Genomic DNA, 18,963 nt, shown 5'->3' with positions numbered 1-18,963 from the left:
CCAAGGATGGGTGAAACTAGAACTAGGGGGCATAATCTTAGAATAAGGGGCTGCTCTTTCAAAACTGAGATGAGGAGAAACTTCTTCACTCAGAGGGTAGTAGGTCCGTGGAATTTGCTGCCCCAGGAAGCTGTGGAAGCTACATCATTAAATAAATTTAAAACGGAAATCGACAGTTTCCTAGAAGTAAAGGGAATTAGGGGTTACGGGGAGCGGGCAAGAAATTGGACATGAATTTAAATTTGAGGTTAGGATCAGATCAGCCATGATCTTATTGAATGGCGGAGCAGGCTTGAGGGTCCGATTGGCCTACTCCTGCTCCTATTTCTTATGTTCTTATGTTCTTATACTACGTGGTACTTTATTGAATGCTTTCTGGAAATTAAAATATGTAACATCACAGGCATGCTTTTGTTTCTTCATAGGCCATACAGTTTTCTGATAGTGCTCTGTATTCTGTATTCTTCTACTTGTTGCTTCCCTCTCAATTTGCACTTGACCATTTTTCTGCTCGGTCACTCACCTGCCTCTCTGTTGCCTTCCCTTTCTCTATAGCCCTATGTCTATCACTATTTACCCTAAACCATCACCTAAACAACACATGGGCCACAATAGGTTTCTAAATCTGTGGCACCCTATTTCTCTCTCTTGCTTGCATCCTTCCTTCTTAGTTGCAGCAATAAAACAGGACTTCGGCATGGTTTTCCCATCGGTCAATGTTGGGAGCTCTGCTGCCATTAGGAGTAACCTGATTTCCATTGAATGCTGGATGTAGAAGTTGTCGATCTCGAGGTATATTTTTTTTCTTCTTTTCTCTAGTACTTACGCTGTCAAAGCTCAGGGAATGGGACAAAACAATCCACAGTAAGGTGGCGCAGTGGTAATATTGATCTGCTATTGATCTTCCAAATTTCTTAGTCATTGCTGGAGGGAGATGAGACCAAAGTGAAGCAGATCTGGTCTCTGCTACCTCCAACAAGGTCATATCCTTGGGCTGTCAGCCACAATAATTGTCTTGCACAAGCCAAGCACAGAGCAGAATGCTTACAATTAAGTAAACCTCAGAAGTTTGAATATTTCACTTTATTGCTATCACCTGTGAGAGGGACAGTTGGTTTTCTGGGTGATAGCTGTACTTCTGCAGTGACAAATGGCAAGAAATCTACTACCAGCTAAGTAGAGAAAAAAATTGCCCAATGATGAATACAGAGCCACACAACCTGTTTAGCTGACATCAGGCCACACCACTGCCTGTCTACTTTATTACATTTTAAGATTGATCGAAACAATATATGATAAAAATCAAATAAATTATTATGTAGGTAGAGGTTCACTGAAAAATCATACAGGTTATGTTGTCTGAGGTCACTCATTGCCCTTCGACGTTCTGCTGTTTGTACTTACGACAGAAGGAATTTCCTAGAATGTAATTTTCATTATTTTTTTAAAATGGAGACAGCGATGGATATCAGAAGCAAATATTTATGTATAGTATCAGGTGTATCTTAGTTTTCATATATTTATAAAAAACAAAATCAAAGGAGGGATCTGTTCAAGATGGACGGGTTGCACCTCATCAGGGCTGGAACCAATGTCCTTGTGGGGAGGTTAACTAGTGCTGTGGGGAAGGGTTTAATCTAATTTGGCAGGGGGATGAGCACCAGGATGAAACATTAGAGAGGAGAAACAAAGTGCACAGAGGACTGGGAGGGACAGGTAGCACTAGAGTAAAGAATAGTTCAGAAATAGGAGAGATCAGACAGGAGGCAAATGCCAGTCAGTCTAAGATGAGATTGGAGTGCATGTGCGTAAATGCACGTAGCGTGGTGAATAAGGTTGGTGAGCTGCAGGCTGAAATCGCCGCATGGGTCTATGATATAGTGGCAATAACAGAGAACTGGATCAAAGAAGGGGAGGACTGGGTACTTAATATTCCTGGCTACAAGGTATTCAGGAAAGATAGGGAAGGAAATAAAGGAGAGGGGTGGCAGTATTGATCAAAGAAACTATTATAACACTGGAAAGGGATGATGTAGTTGAGGGGTTAAAGACAGAATCTATTTGGTTAGAATTAAGGAACAATAGAGGAGCTATTACACTACTATAGGCCACCAAATAATGGGAAGGAGATAGAGGAGAACATTTGCAGGTAAATTACAGAAAGATGCAGGAACTATAGTGTAGTGATAATGGGGGACTTCAATTATCCCAATATAGACTGGGACAGCAACAGTGTAAAGGGCAAAGAGGGGGAGGAATTTGTGAAGTGTGTTCAAGAGAACTTTCTGGAACATTGTGTTTCCAGCCCAATCAGGAAGGAAACTGTGTTGGATCTAGTTCTGGGGAATGAAGCGGTGCAGGTGGAGCATGTTTCAGTGGGGTAGCATTTGGGGAACAGCGATCACAATATCATTAGGTTTAGAATAGTTATGGAAAAGGACAAGGAACAATCAAATGTGAAAATGCTTAACTGGAGGGGGGCAAATTCAATGAGTTAAAAAGGGATCTTGCCCAGGTGGATGGGAATCAAAAATTGGTAGGCAAAACAGTAATTGAACAATGGGAGGCCTTCAAGGAGGAGTTGGTTCGGGTATAGAGTAGACACATCCCTACGAGGCGGTAAGTAAGGGCATCCAAAGCTAGAGCTCCCTGGATGACTGAAGATATAGAGATTAAAATGAAACAGAAAAAGGAGGCTTATGATGGATGCCATATGACAATCCCCATATCCCTTGATTCTCTTACAGTCCAACAATCTATCGATCTCAGCCTCGACGACTGAGCATCCACAGCCCTCTGGGTAGAGAATTTCAAAGATTCACAACCCTCTGAGTGAAGAAATTTCTTCTCATCTCAGTCCCAAATGGCCGACCCTTTATCCTGAGACTATGCCCTCTAGTTCTAGACTCTTCAGCCAGGGGAAACTGCCTCTCAACATTTACCCTGTCAAGCCATCTCAGAATCTCATTTGTTTTAATGAGATCAGCTCTCATTCTTCTAAACTCCAGAGAGTATAGGCCCATTCTACTCAATCTCTCCTCATAGGAGAACCATCTCATCCCAGGAATCTATCTAGTGAATCTTCATTGCACTACCTCTAAGGCAAGTATATCCTTCCTTCGGTAAGGAGACCAAAACTGTACACAGTGCTCCAGATCTCATCAAAGCCCTGTAAATTGTAGCAAGACATCCTTACTCTTGTACTCCAACCCCCTTGCAATAAAGGCCAACATATCATTTGCTTTCCTAATGGCTTACTGTACCTGCATGTTAACATGTATAAGGACACCCAAATCCCTCTGAACACCAGCATTTAATAGTTTCTCACCATTTAAAGAATATTTTTGTTTTTCTATGCTTCCTACCAAAGTGAATTACCTCACATTTCCCCACATTATACTCCATCTGCCACCTTCTCGCCCACTCACTTAACCTGTCTATAGCCCTTTGCAGACTCTTTGTATCCTCCTCACAGCTTACTTTCCCACCTAGCTTTGTATCGTTAGCAAACTTGGATACATTACACTCAGTCCCTTCATCTAAGTCATTAATATAGATTTTAAATAGCTGAGGCCCAAGCACTGATCCTTGCGGCACCCCACTAGTTATAGCCTGCCAACCTGAAAATGACCCGTTTATCTTTGTTTTCCATCTGTTAACCAATCCTCTATCCTTACTAATATATTACCCCCAACCCCATGAGCCCTTATCCTGTGTAACAACCTTTTGTGTGGCGCCTTATCGAATGCCTTTTGAAGATCCAAATATACAACATCCTCTGGTTCCCCTTTATCGATCCTGCTAGTTAGATCCTCAAAAAACTCCAATAGATTTGTCAAACATGATTTCCCTTTCATAAAACCGTGTTGACTCTGCCTAATCATATTATGATTTTCTAAGTGCCCCATTACCATGTCCTTAATAATGGGCAAGCTGAGGCACTAAATGAATACTTTGCATCCGTCTTCACTGGCGAAGAGGATGCTGCCATTGTAGCAATAAAGGAGGAGGTAGTAGCGATATTGGATAGGATAAAAATAGACAGAGAGGAGGTACTTAAAAGATTGGCAGTACTCAAAGTAGAAAAGTCACCTGGTCTGGATGGAATGCCTCCTCGGTAACTGAGGGAAGTAAGGGTGGAAATTGCAGAGGCTCTGGCCACAATTTCCAATCCTCCTTGGATATGGGGATGATGCCAGAGGACTGGAGGATTGAAAATGTTAAACTCCTGTTCAAAAAAGGGGAGAGGGATAAACCCAACAATTACAGGCCAGTCAGCCGAACGTCGATGATGGGGAAACTTTTAGAGATAATAATCCAGGACAAAATAAACTGGCATTTGGAAAAGTATGGGCTAATAAATGAAAGTCAGCATGGATTTGTTAAAGGAAAATCAAGTTTGACTAACTTGATTGAGTTCTTTGATGAAGTAACGGAGAGGGTTGATGAGGGTAGTGCGGTTGATGTTGTGTATATGGACTTTCAGAAGGCATTTGATAAAGTACTACATAATAGACTTGTTAGCAAAATGAAAGCCCATGGAATTGAAGAGACAATGGCAGCGTGGATACAAAATTGGCTAGGGGATAGAAAGTAGAGGTAGTGGTGAATGGTTGTTTTTCCAGACTGGAGGGAAGTATATAGTTCCCCAGGTGTCAGTATTAGGACCGCTGCTCTTTTTGATATATATTAATGGGACTTGGGTATAGAGGGTATAATTTCAAAGTTTGCAGATGACATGAAACTCGGAAATGTTGTAAACAATGTGGAGGATAGTAACAGACTTCAGGAGGACATAGACAGACTGGTGAAATGGGTAGACACATGGCAGATGAAATTTAACACAGAGAAGTGTGAAGTAATGCATTTTGATAGGAAGAATGAGGAAAGGTAATATAAATTAAATGGTACAATTTTAAAGAGGGTACAGGAACAGAGAGACCAGGGGGTGCACATACACAAATCTTTGAACGTGGCAGGACAAGTTGAGAAGACTGCTAAAAAACACATGGGATACTGGGCTTTATTAGTAGAGGCATAGAGTGCAAAAGCGAAACCTTTATGAAACACTGGTTAGGCCTCAGCCGAAGTATTTTGTTCAATTCTGGGCACCACAACACAGGATGTTAAGGCCTTAGAGAGGTGCAGACGAGATTTACCAGAATGGTGCCAGGGATAAGGGACTTCAGTTATGTGGAGAGACTGGAGAAGCTGGGGTTCTTCTCCTTAGAACAGAGAAGGTTAAGGGGAGATTTGATAGAGGTGTTCAAAATCATGAGCGGTTTTGACAGACTAAATAATGAGAAACCGTTTCCAGTGGCAGAAGGGTTGGTAACCAGAGGACACAGATTTAAGGTGATCGGCAAAAGAGCCAGAGGTGACATGAGGAAACATTTTTTTATGCAGCGAGTTGTAATGATCTGGAATGCACTGCCTGAAAGGGTGGAGGAAGCAGATCCAGTGGTAACTTTCAAAAGGGAATTGGATAAACACTTGAAGGCAAAAAATTTACAGGGCTATGGGGAAAGAGCAGGGGAATGGGTCTAATTGGATAGCTCTTTCAAAGAGCCGGCACAAGCACGATAGGCCAAATCGCATTGTCCTGAGCTCTAAACACTATGATACTATGATACAAAGAATACAACTACTCAGGCCACCTTGGTTGTTGGCAAAGTGATAACATCTTTTGTCACACTGCTGCACAGTTAAATGTTTGAATTCCAGTGGAGGCAGGAGTTTAACTGCCGTAGAAAAGGTTAATGACCTGAGAGTGATTTGTGACTGAGACGGATATGAGTACAAGTGAGGCCTTTAAGCACCATGAATAAGATCTCAAGTTTCTTGCTGGCAGTATACTGTATTTCCAGCACACTATCCAGAAGGCACAATTCAAGTTTCACCTTCTCTGTATAGCAGTCTTGAATTATATTATTTCCTGAGTTCTGAAGTTAGTATGGATAACTATTCCCCACTGTGAAATTAATGAATCATGGTATATGTTGTAACATACAGGAAGTAGGTCGGCACAAAAGTTAAAAAAATGAATATCAGCATTGTACAGTGTAGTAGCCTGAGATTCCAGTGCCTTGAGCAAGAATTTAAGAAAGAACAATTAGTTAATGACCACATAATCTGTTTTTTAGTGATGATGGTTGAGGGACAAATATTGGCCAGGACACCAGGAGAACTCGCCTGCTCTTCTTCGATTTATGCCATGGAAGCTTTTATGCGCACCTGAGAGGGCAGACATGGCCTCTGTTTAACATCGCATCCAAAAAAACAGCGCCTCCAACAGTGCAGCATTCCCTCAGTACTGCACTGAGGTGTCAGCCTAGATTATTGGGTCAAGTCTTTGGAGTGGGACTTGAACCCACAACAATCTGACTCAGAGGCAAGAGTGTTACCACTGAGCCACGGCTGACACCTAACATATGGATTTGTCACTCCGGCCTCGATATTAACCTCCCAATGATGGGGAACTCGATCCCCAGACTGTCACGTACGTGCCTGTTGTCATTTTTAGGGCGGTGGGTTGCGAGACGTGGGTTGCGTGTGTCACGTTTTGGAGAGGAGGGAGACTTCATGATTATATTTAAATCAGGCTTCCACAGTGCAATTGGGAGCCTGATTTAAATTTAACAGCTGCTGGCTGGGTTTCCTAGGCCTCAAGAATCCCGGCAGCAAAATGGAGACAGGAGCAGCCGGCTCCAGAAGGAAAGTGCTTTTTAGAGCACTCCTTATGGGCCAGGAGGAGCAGGGGTGCTCCCCCCGGCCCCTCAAGCAAACCTTCGGCCCCCCTTCAGCTGATCGCAGCCTCTCCTCGCTGCCACGATCGCCGCCCCCCACCCCCCCCAAATGAGATCTCTGGCCTGCCCTGCATTCGTCCGACACCCCCCACCCCCCCGACCAAGCCCTGATCTCGAGCCCCAATCTCTCTCTCCTTCCCTCCCAATTGCTGGGCTCTGATTCTCCCCACCAAACCCCAGTCGGTCCCGATTGTCGGGGACCGTCCCAAGGGTCCCCAGCTGTGACCTCCTGCCGCTGGTTTTCTCGCCTGGCAGCTGGCCAAATTGAATTAAAAAATGATAATGAGGTCCTGCCGTTAATATCGGTAGGACCTCCACGTCCCTGGGCTTTCCAGGTTTCCCCCCCCAACCCCAACCCGACTACCGCACTCCTCCGCTCCCTCTCCGCCTCCCCATAAATATCAGGGTCTACAATTCTGTACAGGTTGAGTTCTTGATCTCGGCTATGCCATCAGAGTTAGACACAGATTAGAGGCCAAGCAGTTCACTACAAGGAGGCAAAGACAAGTGTTGAAAACCTGGAACATTGTTTCAGCCTGAATAGTTGTGGAGACAAAACCGGATACATTTGAAGTCACAGCACCCCATGCCCTTAGTAAAAAGGTTTGAGACTTGTATATGATAAAGAAAAATTGAACAAACATTTTAGGCCTGTTGTACTTGTGGAAAGTGGGGATGGCTAAGAATTTATGTACACATTCACACATTCGTTCCTTGATTAAAAGCACACCTTCTCTCAGTTGGTCACAACGTGTCCATGACAGTGACTTTGGAAAAGCTTGCAACTCAGAAGGTTCTGCTGTGGTTACTGAAGCAGAACGTGGAGGCAGGAATCAGCAGTGAGGAAAATCTAAACACAAGAGGGAAAAAATAACGCTGCATATTTTCATTAAAAACATTGTGCTAAGATTGAACGTTAGAAAGTAAATTATTACAGACCCATTCTTCATTTATATTAAAAGATTTTACGCTTCAAGACACATTTTTACTTAACCTAACCTAACCTTCACCATGATAATTAATTGCTCTGGAGTGCCTCATGCATGTTCACAACTGTTCTTGAATAGGGAGTCTGCAGCTAACGGTTGTAGGCAGCTTTAGCAGTTGTCTGATGCTGTCCACACCATCCGGTGTGATACAACTTATAGAATGATTTACAATTTAAGATATAATACACCATGTTTTATCAATCAGTAAGTTATCACTGATCACCTTACACTATAGCGCGCCTACACAGGATCAGACCATTGATGGTTTTTAGAAAGAAAGAACAAATTTATAGTAGTCAACCTGGGCTATTTTATAGCTGTTGACCTTGACTTTGAATTGAATGGTGGATAAAATATTAGCCCTGAACACAGCAGATTGTAATGGGCTTGATTCGACTATGTTTCCTTGTATTTATTGCTTCCCATTTGGCAGGAAGGAAGACGGTCATTTTACTTCACTGCAGTACATTTACAGACTTGATAAATTCATTCAAAGTTAGCTGTTTGCACCTGGTGCTTGCTTTTCACAAGGTGTGTGACTCAGCAATTTCAGCTGTTTTCCTTTTCAAGTTGATACGCTTAAGTAGCAAAGCTAGATCACAAGACCAGATTTTTGTGTTCTGGCTGCTTACCTAACTAATAATGATTAATTGTTGGACTAAAAGCCATTGAATCCTACACGGTTTTACCTTTAGAATACGAACTCAATCAAGACTGGATTTTCTTTGTAGTTTGAAACACACTTTGTGATTTTGGTTTGAAATTCAGATATGGGAAGATTAATTTTTTTTTAGTTTATGAGATTATTTTAATAAAAGAAACAAATGCAGAGTTTGTTTGTCAGCTGATAAATGTGGTCATTCATTTACATTTATGGCCTCCTGGTTCTTTTCCCATCCCATAAAAGCAACAAAGCATTGCCAAAGATTTTTGATAAAATCAGTGTCCTTTCAACCCAATGAGAATGCCCTTCTTCAGAGCCAGGAGCTTGAATCTAACGTTTCATTTATGGCCTGATAAATAATTAGATGTATAGATTTTCAACTACTCAATCAGATAACTAGATTCTCACACAGTTGCTGCAGGTTATCTTGTTACAAGGTTTAGGACTTTAATGCATTAATAAAGTGTGTCCCTGACAATGTTTGTACCCAGATGTGTACAAGAGCCTAGCAAGGTTCTCTGTCGTAGAGTAAATTGTTTTATACAGGCCTACCAACTCTCCTACATTCTGCAGGAGTCTTTTGGCCCACACCTCAGTATTATGATCTCACACGCACATGAACTGCGTTGTTAATTCTGGCGCTTCCTTTGCATTGTCTCACAAGACAATGATAATGCTGTAAAGGGGGATATTTCAGCACTCATTGTGGTAGTGAAAGTTGTGCATTAAAACCCACGGTCTTGTAGTTTTAATAGACGTCTTTCACTCATGCTACAGATGTGGTGAAAGCCAGTCTTTATAGCTGGTAGAGAAAACACCCACAAATCCCAATAGAGGAGAAACACAAGAAACAGAAAAGAGAGAGGTAAAAGAGGGAAGTAGAAGGAAAATAAAATGCTAATAAAGAAAAAGAGAGAAAGAAAAAACAACAAATGAGAAAAGGAGAAAGACAGAGAAATAGGATAAGAGAGAAAAGAATGCATTAATGCCATTGGGCCACCCCCTGAGACCCATGTGACTGGTGCAGGTTGCCACTTTCAGCCAAGTTTCTATTTTTGACCTGAGGCGATGCTTTGGGTACGCACATTCCCTGGCAATTCATCTGAAAAAGCCGGAACACATCTCATTTGTGGCTCAACACACAGAAAAGGCCTTCATCTCCTTTTCAAAAGCAAAATACTGCGGATGCTGGAAATCTGAAATAAGAACAGAAAATGCTGGAAATACTCAGCAGGTCAGGCAGCATCTGCAAAGAAAGAAACAGAGAAACATCTCCTTTTGTTGGGTTGGATTGGAATTTAAGTCCCTTGAAGTGAAGATGGTGTCTCTGGCCATCATTTTATCTAGCAACTAACTTGCTTCTTAATAGAATCATAGAATCATTGAAAGTTTACAGCATGGAAGGAGGCTATTCGGCCCATCGAGTCCGCGCTGGCTCTATGCAAGAGTAGATCAGCTAGTCCCACTCCCCCGCCCTATCCCCGTAGCCCTGCAAATTTTTTCCTTTCAAGTATTTATCCAGTTCCCTTTTGAAGGCTACGATTGAATCTGCCTCCACCACCCCCTCAGGCGGTGCATTCCAGATCCTAACCATTCGCTGTGTAAAAAAGTTTTTCCTCGTGTCACCTTTGGTTCTTTTGCCAGTCACCTTAAATCTATGTCCTCTGGTTCTTGACCCTTCCACCAATGGGAACAGTTTCTCTCTATCTACTCTGACTAGACCCTTCATAATTTTGAATACCTCTATCAAATCTCCTTGCAACCTTCTCTGTTTCTAGGAGAACAACCCCAGCTTCTCCAGTCTATCCACGTAACTAAAATCCCTCATCCCTGGAATCATTCTAATAAATCTCTTCTGCACCCTCTCTAAGGCCTTCACATCTTTCCTAAAGTGCGGTGCCCAGAATTGGACACAATACTCCAGTTGTGGCCGAACCAGTGTTTTATAAAGGTTCATCATGACTTCCATACTTTTGAACTCCATGTCTTTATTTATAAAACCCAGGATCTCGTATGCTTTTTAAACCGCTTTCTCAACCTGCCCTGCCACCTTCAACGATTTGTGCACATATACCCCCAGATCTCTCTGTTCCCATACCCCTTTTAGAATTGTGCCCTCTAGTTTATATTGCCTCTCCTTGTTATTCCTACCGCAATGTATCACTTCTGCGTTAAATTTCATCTGCTACGTGTCCGCCCATACCACCAGCCTGTCTATATCCTCTTGAAGTCTATCACTATCCTCCTCACTGTTTACTACCCTTCCAAGTTTTGTGTCATCTGCAAATTTTGAAATTGTGCCCTGTATACCCAAGTCCAAGTTATTAATATATATATCAAGAAAAGCAGTGGTCCCAGCACCGACCCCTGGGGAACACCACTGTACACCTCCCTCCAGTCCGAAAAACAACCGTTCACCACTACTGTTTGTTTCCTGTCACTTAGCAAATTCTTGTATCCATGTTGCTACTACCCCCTTTATCCCATGGGCTGCAATCTTAATGATAAGCCTACCATGCGGCACTTTAGCAAGCGCTTTTGAAAGTCCAGATACACCACGTCAACTGCATTGCCCTCATCTACCCTCTCTGTTATCTCATCAAAAAAACTCTATTAGGTTAGTTAAACACGATTTGCCTTGAACAAATCCGTGCTGTCTTTCTCTAATAAATCCACCCTCGTCCAAGTGACTGTTAATTCTGTCCTGGATTATCATTTCTAAAAGTTTCCCCACCATTGAGGTTAAGCTGACTGGCCTATAGTTGCTGGGTTTATCCTTACACCCTTTTTTGAACAAGGGTGTAACATTTGCAATTCTCCAGTCCTCTGGCACCACCCCCGTATCTAAGGATGTTTGGAAGATTATGGCCAGTACCTCCGCAAATTCCACCCATACTTCCCTCAGCAACCTAGGATGCATCCCATCCGGACTGGGTGACTTATCTACTTTAAGTACAGCTAACCTTTCCAGTACCTCTTCTTTATCAATTTTTAGCCCATCCAGTATCTCAACTATATCTTCATTTTCTGAGACTCTGGCAGCATATTTTTCCTTGGTAAAGTCAGGTTCAAAGTACTCATTTAGTACCTCGGCCATCCCCTCTGCCTCCATGAGTAGATCTCCTGTATGGTTCCTAATCGGCCCCACCCCTCCTCTTACTACCCGTTTACTGTTTACATGCCTGTAGACAGTAAGCACCAGTTTTTTTTTGTGCCTTGCACCAAGGGTTTTGTTATTTGAACCTCTAGAGGTTACATTAAAAAATATGCTTTTCAGCACTGTATGTACAAGTGACTCAGTTGTTGAGGTGCAGTAGTTTCCAAAGGTTTCATATATTTTGGAAATCGTGGACATAATGCTGCACATTAACATTTTATACATATTAGGTAGCACGAGGTAATTGAGATAATGCAGGATTGCACATGGGTTCCAGTGACACAAAAAGCAAAATACTGCAGATGCTGGAAATTTGAAATAAAAACAAAAAATGCTGGAAACACTTAGCAGGTCAGGCAGCATCTGTGGAGAGAGAAATGTAGGGTTAATGTTTCAAATCGATGACCTTTCGTCAGAACTAGGAGATGTTACAGATGTATAGCTTATAAGGAAACACAAGATGGGAAACAGATAGCAATGAAGGTGAATAGGGTTAAAAGAAAGAAATGAAAATCACACCAAACAGAGGAGCAGAATTTCTTCAAGGTGAGCATTCCTGGGTTCCGGTGAGATGTAATATTTGTTCAATGAGTGACCTGACCACAAAGTAACAAGTTTGAAAGTTGTGAGTATGTAATGTCTTAGACGATCTACGGTATGCAGTGTCATTTCATCAGTGTGGGGTTCTATTTATCTGATGGCTAATTAATATGAATTGAAAAAACTACAAAAAAGAAGTAAGCAAATAAATAAATTGATGATGTTCTTTATATTAGTTGCAGAGGAATGCCATGGTAGATTGTGGTGAGTTGTTTGGTGTGCTGTCAGTTGAGCCTGTTGAAGAGTGTGAGCCTTGCACTCAAGTTCAGCTGTTGTGCTTTAAGCAGTCAGCTTTGATGTGTGAGAGGTTGGTGTGGCCAGGAATATGACCTGTATTTCTGAATGGTACTTGAAGGTCTGCTTTTCTTCGGTGTTCCTTTATTTCTGACTTTTTAAAGAATATTTTCACATTTCTAAATTTATTAAGATGTTTCTATGTTGCAGCAATTGTATTTTGTGGTCTTACTTGATATGAACATATGAATTAAGAGCAGGAGTAGGCCATTTGGCCCCTCGAGCCTGCACTGCCATTTGATAAGATCATGATGTGGAGATGCCGGTGATGGACTGGGGTGGACAAATGTAAGGAGTCTTACAACATCAGGTTATAGTCCAACAGCTTTATTGGAATCACAAGCTTTCGGAGCTTTCCTCCTTCATCAGGTGAAAGCTCCAAAAGCTTGTGATTCCAGTAAAGCTCTTGATAAGATCATGGCTGATCTGATTGCGACCTCAACCCTACTTTCCCGTCTACCTACTATAACCTTTGACTCCCTTGTTAGTCAGGAATCTATCTAACTCAGCCTTAAAAATATTCAATGACCCTGCCTCCTCCGCTCTCTGGGGAATGGAGTTCCACAGACTCACGACGCTCTGAGAGAAAACATTTCTCCTCATCTCCGTCTTAAATAGGAGACCCCTTATTTTTAAACTGTGGCCTCTGGTTCTAGTCTCTCCCATCTACCCCTTCTAGTTGATGCTAGTTATTTCTCGTGGCATTGTTGATAGACTGAAGTTATAAATAAATTGTATCCCTTTGTCCCTGTGACTATTTTTCTGTTTGTCTCTCAATCTCTAATTCTTCCTGCCTCCCTTTCTCTGTCTTTTTCCCCCCACTCTTTTGTCTCATTTCTCTCTGTCTGTCCCTGCATGGACTCACACACTTTCTCTTGTTATCGTTTTATCTTTCTGTTTGTCTCCGACTCTTTTTCTTTACGTCCTGCACCTTGCCCCTGTGTCTAATGGATGTGTTCTCTGCTTCTGTCTGTTATGTCTGTTTTTTGCCTTTTCTCTCTCACTCTTTCTTTTAGTGCGTCCCTTAATCTTCCCTTTTCAGTAGATGTCTTTAAAAAAGGGCAGCTGAGCTTTCCAAATCATGTGAAATAGATTTTCTAAAGGCAAAGCACAAAAAAGATTTTAAAAGATAAACAAAATAGTGATGCCATGGGAATGGGTGGCTGAGTCGGGAAGAACTTGCATGGATGCAAAGGTTGAGTGTCAGAGGAGAGAGGTGAGAGCAGCAGTCCTCAACATCAAGGCAGCATTTTACCAAGCATGGCACCAAAGAGCCCTAGTGAAACTGAAGTCAGCAAGGGTAAAAGGGAAAACCTTACAGCGGCTGGTGTCATACCTGATGCAAAGGAAGTCCATTGTCTTCAATGGAAAAGAAAATTGGGCATGGTGTAAATTGGGCTGCCAATTTCTCACTATTGGCGCAATCTGATTACACCCCCAATGCTCCAAAGGGCATAAGCATTGTACAAAACATGTTACAAAAACAATGACAACTTGCATTTATATAGGACCTTTAACATAGTAAAACGTCCCAAGGCACTTCACAGGAGCAAATTGTCTTTGATAACTCACAGGTTTTGTATCACAAAGGGCATTTTTAAAATAGCTAGGCAAGATAATTGTTGTCAGTGCCTGCATGAGTTCCAGTATATGAGCTTGGGATGTTTTTCTAAAGAGGAGGAAGTGCCTGAACCTATTGATGTATTTGTGTTTTGACAGATTGCACCTTGATGATTTTTGCTTTGAAATCACAAGTAATGACTTGAGCATTAAAGACGACAGGTTGTCTGGAAATGCTGTCATTGGGAAACATTGATAAAGGCAATAGCTTGGTTTGTTCCTGGTTGTTCCATATTGTTTATCCTACCAGTAATGATAGGCCCCTTTAACAGCCACCCTCATGGTGCGATTATCCTGCAGGGCTCCTTCTTGCCTTAACACAAAAAACCCAATGTACCATCAGGCACAACATTCGGCTAAATTAATCAATTATTTTTGTATGTTGTTGCCTTGTGCTGCTATTGAAAAGAATATTAAACAGCGGAGTTTGACATTAGCACAAAGCTGTCACAACCTCACAGACAAATATTACACCAGGCACAAGAGGGATAATTATAATCCCCAAGGACAGGTGGGTTAGGGACGGGTAGGAATGTAAAAATTGTAAAGCGTCCACTTCAGGTTTTAATGGAGGCGGGTCGAGGGGCGGGCAACCAACCCGCTCTCAGAACCGGGTCGGTCAGTAAAATCTTTAAAGGAGGCTGCGTGCCTCCATTTTAACAGCTCAGTGCCTTTAATACACTGCTTGTGGGCCCGGAGAAGAAGGAGTGTTTCCTCCAGGCCCAACAACCTTACCTGCCTGATCCCACATACGCGATCGGCCGAGGCCCCCCCACCCCTGATGACCGACTCCACACCCTCCCCGCTGTCTCCGACGCCCCCCAATGACTGACCCTCCCCCCGCTGTCTCCGACCCCCCCCACCATGTCCGACCCCTCCCCCGGATGTCTGACCACCCTGACGACCGCCAACCCCCGATGTCCGACCCTCCCCTTGCTGTCTCCGACCCCCCTTGATGTTTGACCACCCTGATGACTGCTGATCCCCGATGACCGCCAACCCCCCGATGTCCGACCACCCCGATGACCGACCCTTCCCCACTGTCTCTAACCCTCCACCGATGTCTGACCACTCCGATGACCACTGACCTTCGATGTCCAGCGCTCCCCCGATGTCCAGCGCTCCCCCGATGTCCAGCGCCCCCCCCCGATGTCCAGCGCCCCCCCCCCGATGTCCAGCGCCCCCCAGCCGATGTCCAGCGCCCCCCCCCGATGTCCAGCGCCCCCCCCGATGTCCAGCGCCCCCCCCCCGATGTCCAGCGCCCCCCCCCCGATGTCCAGCGCCCCCCCCCGATGTCCAGCGCCCCCCCCCCGATGTCCAGCGCCCCCCCCCGATGTCCAGCGCCCCCCCCCCGATGTCCAGCGCCCCCCCCCGATGTCCAGCGCCCCCCCCCCGATGTCCAGCGCCCCCCCCCCGATGTCCAGCGCCCCCCCCCGATGTCCAGCGCCCCCCCCGATGTCCAGCGCCCCCCTCCCCGATGTCCAGCGCCCCCCCCCCGATGTCCAGCGCCCCCCCCCCGATGTCCAGCGCCCCCCCCCCGATGTCCAGCGCCCCCCCCCCCCGATGTCCAGCGCCCCCCCCCCCCGATGTCCAGCGCCCCCCCCCCCGATGTCCAGCGCCCCCCCCCCCGATGTCCAGCGCCCCCCCCCCCGATGTCCAGCGCCCCCCCCCCGATGTCCAGCGCCCCCCCCGATGTCCAGCGCCCCCCCCGATGTCCAGCGCCCCCCCCCCCGATGTCCAGCGCCCCCCCCCCCCGATGTCCAGCGCCCCCCCCCCCCGATGTCCAGCGCCCCCCCCCCCCGATGTCCAGCGCCCCCCCCCCGATGTCCAGCGCCCCCCCCCCCGATGTCCAGCGCCCCCCCCCCACCGATGTCCAGCGCCCCCCCCCCCCCCCGATGTCCAGCGCCCCCCCCCCGATGTCCAGCGCCCCCCCCCGATGTCCAGCGCCCCCCCCCCGATGTCCAGCGCCCCCCCCCCGATGTCCAGCGCCCCCCCCCCCCGATGTCCAGCGCCCCCCCCCCCCCGATGTCCAGCGCCCCCCCCCGATGTCCAGCGCCCCCCCCCCCCGATGTCCAGCGCCCCCCCCCCCCGATGTCCAGCGCCCCCCCCCCTCCCGATGTCCAGCGCCCCCCCCCCTCCCGATGTCCAGCGCCCCCCCCCCCCCCGATGTCCAGCGCCCCCCCCCCCCCCGATGTCCAGCGCCCCCCCCCCCCCGATGTCCAGCGCCCCCCCCCCGATGTCCAGCGCCCCCCCCCCCCCGATGTCCAGCGCCCCCCCCCCCCGATGTCCAGCGCCCCCCCCCCCCGATGTCCAGCGCCCCACCCCCCGATGTCCAGCGCCCCCCTCTACCGATAACCGACCCCCCTATGTCACCCCCCCAAAATTTCATACAAATGCTATTTGGACTTAGCATGACATAAAAGCATGGGGAAGTCATAAAGCACTGAATTGGCAGGAACTGAATTAAACAACTTCCTGATGACATTTCACTCTTTGTTTTTGAGTAGTATTGCATCTTATTTAAGGCTATATTGCACTCAGTTGTTAAACCCATAGTCGTTATCCTCTAACTAGTTAACACTTACTGAAGTATTCATAAAATGAAACTTTTGGAAAACCATTGCTGCAGTGTTAGATAATTTATGACAAGTTTAAACTGTGTTTTATAACTGCAGTAACTGCTTCAGAACAAGATGTTTACTCCAGTTGCTCCATGTTCTGTTGTCATCACGGCAAACATACAATGATCAATGTACAGAGTCTTAGGCCTAAATTTTAACCCGGTGGGTTGGGGGCGGAGGAGCAGTAAAAGTTATAAAAGTTTGGAGCAGGAATGAATCCCAACTCCAACTCGCCGAATAACGCGTTTCACCCAGATGCATCTGGGTCCACGCGCGCTTCAGAAAACCAGAAGTCCCGCCAGCCTTACATTTAAAGGGGCAATTAAGATAGCTGAAGTAGTTAACGGAATTAAATTTTTGTGGATTGAGGCAGACAAACAATTTTAACTCTACCTGAACGTGTCTCCCGTGGGCTCTGAAACATGCCATTGAAACGGAGGTGAGTTGCAGCTGGCTGCCATTTGGAACTTTAAACCAGTGATTGACTCGTGAAGAAAAGGTGAGTTTTTGCAGCAGGGCAATCAGTTCTCGCAGACAAACCTTTGGCTGGGGGTTCTTTGTGCTTAGACTGAGATTTCTTTGTTCACACATATTTACCTACATTTTGGACCCCTTCAAACTGACACCATCAGGATTGGGGGGACAGTGGATGTACTCAGCAGTACATCTGAGGAGGAGGCACATCAGCATCCGTGGCATGACGCTGGGAGTTGAAGCTCCACAAGACAGAGGTGCGCCACAAGGACGTGCAGAAGAGCAGAGAAAGGAAGAATGGAGGGGTCGACGTCGCAGGAGGCACTACTCTCGTGAAGGGGTCTACAGACAGAGGTTGAGCTTCCTGGACATCTCTTAGGAGCAGTGCCTATGAGGGCTTAGATTCAGTCGCCATGATGGTTGTAGACATCTGCACGCTCCTTCATGCAGAGCTGTTCTCGGATGGGCCTGGTAGGCACGCATTGCCCGTGGCAGTTAAAGTCACCACTGCCCTCAATTTCTTCGCCTCTGGATCCTTCCAGGGCGCCATCGGTGACATCACCAGGATCTCTCAATCGTCTGCACATAAGTGTAACGACAGGTCACAGATGGCTTATTTGCCTGGGCATCCCACTACGTCAACTTCCCCATTGACGACTGAGAGGGCAGTGGGTTTCCACTCTCTGGCTGGCTTCCCACAGCTACAGGGTGCAATTGATTGCCCACACATAGCAATCTGAGAACCTCCACATGAGCCAGGACTGTTCATCAACCGAAAGGGATATCTCTCCATCAATGTGCAGCTGGTTTGCGACCACCGGAAGAGGTTTCTGCAGGTGCGTACCAGATTCCCTGGCAGCTGCCATGATTCTTACATTCTGCGTGAATCCAACATCCTGGCCCTCTTCCACGAACAAAATAGAGATAAGGGCTGGCTCCTTGGAAACAAGGGATACCCCCTGCAGATGTGACTCATGACACCTCTGCCCAACAGTGAGGCACAACAGTGGTACAACAACAGTCACATCACTACCAGGTCTGTCACTGAACAAGCCATAGGAATGCTGAAGATGCACTTCAGGTGCCTGGATCGCTCTGGGGGGGCCCTTCAGTACTCACCGGCAAGGGTGTGTAGAATAATAGTCGTGTGTTGTGTCCTACACAACATCGCTCAACAGAGAGGGTTAGCGGTGGATGAGGTCCCATGCACTCAAGAAGCATCCTCACCTGCCATCAACATTGAAGAAGAAGACGAGGAGGATGAGGAGGACAACGATGGGTGAACCATTGGCAGAGCAGCGTCTCACCTGGCTGCTCGTCATGCCAGGGAGTCACCCAAACAGTCCTACAACTACACATACACCCATTGTAAACACACCCCATGGGTGGCATTAAGTCTCGCTGTTCATGATGAAGCACATGAAAGGGCGCTTCCACAAAAGGGACTCAAGAATGGGCAAGATGTGGCAGCGGTGGTGAGAATCATAACATTTAATGCGAATTTAACAAAAACCAAATATAAATGAACAACATGACAGTCTGTCGGCCACCCTTGTGCATACCCTTGGTGATTACAAAACCTTCGAGGAGTATGCCCACCGATGCGGACTCTCCACCACTGCCCCTGCCACCTGTGTCTGCTTGTGCTCACTTGTGAGTGGTGACAACCCAACTACCTTCTAATAGGACCCACTGAGGTGTGAGTAACTGCGCTGGTGGATGGCTCACTAAGATGTGA

The 18,963-nt window shown here is 46.0% G+C and overlaps 1 protein-coding gene across 3 annotated transcripts in view; it reads left to right on the top strand.

Annotated features, from left to right (window-relative positions):
- Positions 1-18,963, top strand: part of fras1 (Fraser extracellular matrix complex subunit 1) — a 451,223-nt gene that overhangs the window by 39,604 nt on the left and 392,656 nt on the right. The gene's annotated exons all lie outside the window — the stretch shown is intronic.

The sequence above is a fragment of the Heptranchias perlo genome, chromosome 1 (genome assembly GCF_035084215.1).
Source record: "Heptranchias perlo isolate sHepPer1 chromosome 1, sHepPer1.hap1, whole genome shotgun sequence".
In the NCBI taxonomy this organism is placed as follows: Eukaryota; Metazoa; Chordata; class Chondrichthyes; order Hexanchiformes; family Hexanchidae; genus Heptranchias; species Heptranchias perlo.
The sequence above is the reverse complement of the archived record's forward strand: the minus strand, read 5'-3'. Positions and strand labels throughout refer to the sequence as shown.